At 41.6% G+C, this 6,392-nt stretch overlaps 1 pseudogene; it reads right to left on the bottom strand.

Annotated features, from left to right (window-relative positions):
- Positions 1-5,978: 5,978 nt before the first annotated feature.
- Positions 5,979-6,392, bottom strand: LOC114627335 (annotated as a pseudogene).

Genomic DNA, 6,392 nt, shown 5'->3' with positions numbered 1-6,392 from the left:
GAGGATGGAGGACTTGCTGTGTCTAATCGACTATGGGACTATTCCTTTTCAAACGGATGTAGTGAAAAGTTTGGGATATACTGTGCAGTGTGAATTTTCCTGTTATATCCAATGTATAAAAATCATGCATATAGAGAAATAGAAGTTATAGGTTATGAAAATGAGTTGATATCGACACAACATGTCACTGATGTCTTTTGATCAGTAGAATTTGTGGACTCAGGAGCCAAAGTGGAGGATAATAGGTGTCCTCTGACAATCATGTGACACAAAGGAAAGGTGAATTTTTTGTGATCTCGCTCATATATGATGCTGAGGTAGAGAAGCTTCCCAGATGGGACTCTTTTACTAGTGAATGCCATAAGGAGCTATTCTAAATCACTGGGTTTAGTGGTACAAGCTTATAATCCTAGCACTCAGGAGGCAGAGGCAGGAGGATTGGCAAATGTTAGAGGTCAGCCTGGTATATATTGAGTTCTCAGCCAACCAGAGTTAGTTATTTAAGAGATCCAGTTTCAGAAGGAGGAGGAGGAGGAGGAGGAGGATTGTTTAGGAATAGTGGTACACACTTGCAACACCAGTGTTTGGGAGGCTAAGGTAGTGCACATTTGAGTCCAGAGTTGTATATATAACCAAACTGAATCCCAAACATCCTAAACAAGGGCTTGGGGTGTAAGATAGTGTGCTGCTGTTTTGGAGGACCCAAGTTCAGATTCTAGCAAGTATGTCAAACTTATCACAATTGCCTGTAACTCTATCTCTGTGACATCTGACAGGTACTTGAACTCAAGTGTACAGTACCGCCCCCCACCCCGCCCTCCACACACATGTCTGAGTGCACATGCACACACACACACACACACACACACACCACACACACACACACACACACACACACACACACAAATAAAAACAAGCCTTCGAAAGTACTAAAAAAAGAAGTAGGAAATATCTCAAATAAAAACTGAAGCATAAACTTAAGAGAATTAGAAAAAGAACAAAATAAGTCTCTATTTAACATAATTATTTGTAGTGTGTGTATACATGGATGTTTCTGTGTGCACAATCTCATGAGAAAGCTGGGTGTTCTGTTCTATCATTCCTCATATTACTCCCTTGAAACCGGGTTTCATTTCCTTCTTTTTCATTTTTTATTGGTTATTTATTTATTCACATTTCAAATGCTATCTTCCTCCTCCCCAGTTTCCACTCTACAAGCCCCCTATGCCCTTCTCCCTCCCCTGCCTCTATGAGGAGGCTTCCTCACCCGCCCACCCACTCCTGCTTCAGCGACCTAGCACTCCCCTATCCTGGGTCATCAAGTCTCCACAGGAGCAAGGGGTTCCCCTCCCAGTGATGCCAGATAAGGCATTTCTTTGCTACATATGTATCTAGTTTCCTGTTTTCCCTGTCCTGTCCTTTCAGGTGTTTCTCATAGTCTGTGACTGAGTGATTGACAATTCATTCACTTTGGATCAATACTTAGGATGGAGACGAGGTCTACAAAGCCCCTCTGATAAGCTCTCAGTCCTTCACCCTGCCTCTTTGCTGGTGCAGTAGTTTGCTAGAATTTATATATATGTTGGGTTGATGTCACAAGAAGCTTTTTACTTATCTTTGGAACCAGGCATCAGGATGTCATTGGTACTATTTATTTTATTTAATTATTTTGTTTTTGAGACTATTTCTACATAATGCTGGCTGACCTGTAACTTGCTACATAGACCAGGCTAACCTTGAACCCACAGAGATACTCCTGCCCAAGCCTCCTGAGTTCTGGGATTAAAGGAGTATGCCAGCATGTACATGTCCAGGGATCCTACTATTTATTTTTGTTTGTTTCTTTTAAGATGTATTATATTCACACTATTCTGTCTGCATGTATACCTTTATGCTGGGAAATGGCACCAGATTTAATTAGGTGCAGTTTTGAGCCACCATGTGGTTGCTGGGAATTGAACTCAGGGTTTCTGGAAAAGCAGCCAGTGTTGTCAACTACTGGGCCATCTCTTCAGCCGCCTACTATTTTAAATATGAAGAAAATTAGCTTTTGGTCAAAGACACCAAGTTCTGAAGACTCTGGGAAGAAGCAGAAGCAGTCTTCACAATGACATCCAGACCACTGTTGGCACAGCTCTATTCTGCCCCCGTGTGGTCTGTGTCTCATTGCACGCATTGTGTGAGTAAGACCATTAGGGCCCAACTTGAACCAGTTGGTTCTCTATGAAAAAATAAGGGAACTTTCTCAGTGTCTGAACCAGAGAAAATTGGAAGACTCCCTGAGAAGAGAGTGCCACTGGAAAGGTGTGACCTGTGAACAATAGTCAGTCTGGGGTGCTGTGTGATGTTGAATAAGCTTTTCTCACTCCTCCTGTCTCAAGCTGTTCGGCTGTACTACTCCCTAGGTGCTGATACACTTTGGCCACAACTTCTCTGGAGGGAGATGTGGTCCTGAGTCTTCTATGCTCATTTTGATCTAGGCTGTGTCAGTGTAAAGCTAAGCTCCTAGCTCCGGCAGGTCGATGGTGGACAGAAACACAGGGTGTGGGAATATAGAGGGGACCAAGATAGTGCTGTTTTGTTCAGAGACTATTTACTATGTGCCATTGTGGTGGGACAAGTCATGATGTGTTTCCCAGGTGAACAGACCTGGGTCACCATCCTATCTTTGAATTTATTAGTAACTGTCCTCTCATTTGAAATGCATTGGTCTGAAAGTGAGTTAAACTAAACACTTTTGGAGAGGGAAGAGAAATGCTCCGGCCCTTCTGAGCATTGATGGAGAGATAGGACAAATCAAAGAAACACATTAAAATTTCATATCTAAAACTAAATTTATATTGAATCATTTAAATTTATATGAATTATATTAACATATAAGCAATATTACTGGTGTAACAGTATAATGTACCTTTTAAAATTACGTTATTCTTCATTTTTAATTGGTTATTTTATTTATTTACATTTCAAATGTTGTCTCCCTTCCCAGTCTCCCCTCTGCAAACCCCCTATCCCATTCCCCCTCCCATCTGCCTCTAAGAGGGTGCTCACCCACCCACCCACCCACTCTGGCTTCGCCTCTAGAATCCCCCTACACTGGGGCAGCAAGCCTCCATAGGACCAAGGGCCTACCTTGCATTGATGCCAGATAAGGCAATACTCTGCTACTTATGTAGCTGGAGTCATAGACCCATCCATGTATATTCTTTGGTTGGTGGTTTGTCCCTGGAAGCTTGGGGGAGGGGGCGCGGTCAGGTTAGTTGATATTGCTGTTCTTCCTATGGGATTGCAATCCCCTTCAGCTCCTTTAGTCCTTCTTTTAACTCTTCCACTGGGGTCCCCTGGCTCAGTCTGATGATTGGCTGTGAGAATCTGAATGTGTCTTAGTCAGATGCAGAGTCTCTCAGAGGACAGCTATACTAGGCTCCTGTCTGGGAGCACTTCTTGGCATCAGCAATAGTTTCTGGGCTTGGTGTCTGCACGTGGGATGAATCCCTAGGTGGGGCAGTCTGTGGATGTCCTATCCTTCAGTTTCTGCTCCACTCTTTGTCCCTGCATTTCTTTTTGACAGGAGGAATTCTGGATTAATGTTTTTGAGGTGGGTGGGTGGCTGGCCCTGTTACTCAACTGGGTGGGGGCCCTGCCTATCCACTGGATATGGTCTCTACAGGTTCTATCTCCCCTTTGTTGGGTATTTAAGCTAAAGTCGTTCCTTATAGGGTCTGGGAGTCTCAGGGGTCCCTGGCATCAGGAACTTTCTAGTGGCTACCCTCAGTTCCCCCTCCCCAACTGCTACCCACCCATTTTCAAGTTCCTAACCCTCTATACTTCTCCCTCATCTTCTCCCATATCTGAACTGGCCCTCGTTTTTCCCTCTTCCTCTCTCTCCCTCTACTTCCCAGAGATTGTTTTCTTCCTTTTACTGAGTACTACTGTAGCATCCACACTTTGGTGTGATCTTGTTTCTTCTTGAGTTTTATATGGTTTGTGAGTTGTATTGTGGGTATTCTGAGCTTCTTTTTGGCTAATATCCACTTCTCAGTGACTAAACACCATGTGTGTTCTTTTGTGACTGGGTTACCTCACTCATAAGGATATCTTCAATTTTCGTCCATTTGCCTGAGAATTTCACAAACTCATTGTTTTTAATAGCTAAGTAGTACTTCATTGTGTAAATGTACCACATTTTTTTTGTATCCATTCCTCTGTTGAAGGACATCTGGGTTCTTTCCAGCTTCTTGCTATTAAAAACAAGGCTATAATGAATATAGTGGAGCATGTGTCCTTGTTATATTTTGGAGCATCTTCTGGGTATTTGCCCAGGAGTGGTAGAACTATTTCCAGTCTTCTGAGGAAATACCAGACTGATTTCCAGAGTGGTTATACAGCTTGCAATCCCACCAGGAATGGAGGAATGTTCCTCTTTCTCCATCCTTGCCAGCATCTTCTGAGCTTTGATCTTAGCCATTCTGACTGTTGTGAGGTGGAATCTCAGGGTTGTTTTGATTTGCATTTTCCTGATCACTAAGGATGTTGAACATTTCTTTAAGTGCTTCTCAGCCATTTGGAAATTCTTCAGTTCAAAATTCTTTGTTTAGCTCTGCACCTCATTTTTAGTAGGGTTATTTGGCTCTCTGGAGTCTAACTTCTTGGGTTCTTTGTATATATTGGATATTAGCCTTCTATCAGATGTAGGATTGCTAAAGATCTTTTCCCAATCTGTTGGCTACTGTTTTGTCCTATTGACAGGGTCCTTTGCCTTACAGAAGCTTTTCAATTTTATGAGGTCCCACTTGTCAATTCTTGATCTTAGAGCACAAGCCATTGGTGTTTTGTTCAGGAAATTTCCTCCTGTATTCGAGGCTCTTCTCCACTTTCTCTTCTATTAGTTTCAGTGTATCTGGTTTTATGTGGAGGTCCTTGATCCACTTGGACTTGAACTTTGTACAAGGAAGTAAGAATGGATTGATTTGCATTCTTCTACATGCTGACTACCAACTGAACCAGCACCATTTGTTGAAAATGCTGTCTTTTTTTTCTACTGGGTTGTTTTAGGTCCTTTGTTAAAGATCAAATGACCATATGTGTGTAGGTTCATTTCTAGGTCTTCACTTCTATTCCATTGATCTTTCTGCCTGTCGCTGTACCAATACCATATAGTTTTTTTTTTTAATCACTATTGGTCTGTAATACAGCTTGAGGTCATGGATGGTTTTTCCCCCCAGAAGTTCTTTTATTGTTGAGAATAGTTTTCATTATCCTTGGTCTTTTGTTATTCCAAATGAATTTGCAAATTTCTCTTTCTAACTCTATAAAGAATTGTGTTAGAATTTTGATGGGGATTGATTGAATATGTAGATGCTTTTGACAAGACAGTCATTTTTATTATATTAATCCTGCCAATCCATGAGCGTGGGAGATCTTTCCATCTTCTGAGATCTTCTTCGATTTCTTTCTTCAGGGACTTGAAGTTCTTGTCATACAGGTCTTTAGATTCACATCAAGGTATTTTATATTATTTGTGACTATTGTGAAGGGTGTTGTTTCCCTCATTTTTTTCTCAGCCTGTTTATCCTTTGAGTATACTAAGGCTACTGATTTGTTTGAGTTAATTTAATATCCAGATACTTGCTTAAGTTGTTTAAAAGGTTCAGGAGTTTTCTGGTGGAATTTTTGAGGTCACTTAAGTATACAATCATATCATCTGTAAATAATGAAATTTTGACTTCTTCCTTTCCAATTTGTTTCCATTTGACCTTCTTTTGTTGTCTAATTTCTCTAGCTAGGATTTCAAGTACTATATTGAATAGAGAGTGGGCAGCCTTGTCTAGTCCCTTATTTTAGTGGGATTGCTTCAAGTTTCTCTCCATTTAGCTTGATGTTGGCTACTGGTTTGCTATATAATGCTTTAACTATGCTTAGGTATGAGTCTTGAATTTCTTTTTTTTAAAATTTTAATGATGAAAACAAAAATAAACCTAAAATCGAAGCTTCTGGAAAAACCATTTGTTCTTTCCCGTCTTGTATCGCTCCTCAAACTTGACATTGGCCTCCCGCCTGGCCTTGTGTTTCAAAGCTGGGTCCCTGAACACATCCTTGTTGACAACAGTCTTGTTCAAGGGGATATCAACAGAGTACCTGGTCCGCATGAGGTGGTTGTAGTTATAAACTTTCACAAAGGAGTTGATCTTGGATCGCTTTGCGATTTTCTTCTTGCCCATGGCAGCTGTCACTTTTCGGGGATAGCGGTCAATCCCAGCCACCAGGGCATGGCTATAAGGCCAGTCTGAAGTGCCATCATCAATGTTCTTCACGATGACGGTTTTGCGTCCGGAGTAGCGTCCAGCCAGGACCAGCACCACCTTCCCGGGTTTCATGAACTTGCCAATTTC

This window comes from Grammomys surdaster, unplaced genomic scaffold, assembly GCF_004785775.1.
Source record: "Grammomys surdaster isolate TR1022 unplaced genomic scaffold, NIH_TR_1.0 252, whole genome shotgun sequence".
Taxonomy (NCBI): Eukaryota; Metazoa; Chordata; class Mammalia; order Rodentia; family Muridae; genus Grammomys; species Grammomys surdaster.
The sequence above is the reverse complement of the archived record's forward strand: the minus strand, read 5'-3'. Positions and strand labels throughout refer to the sequence as shown.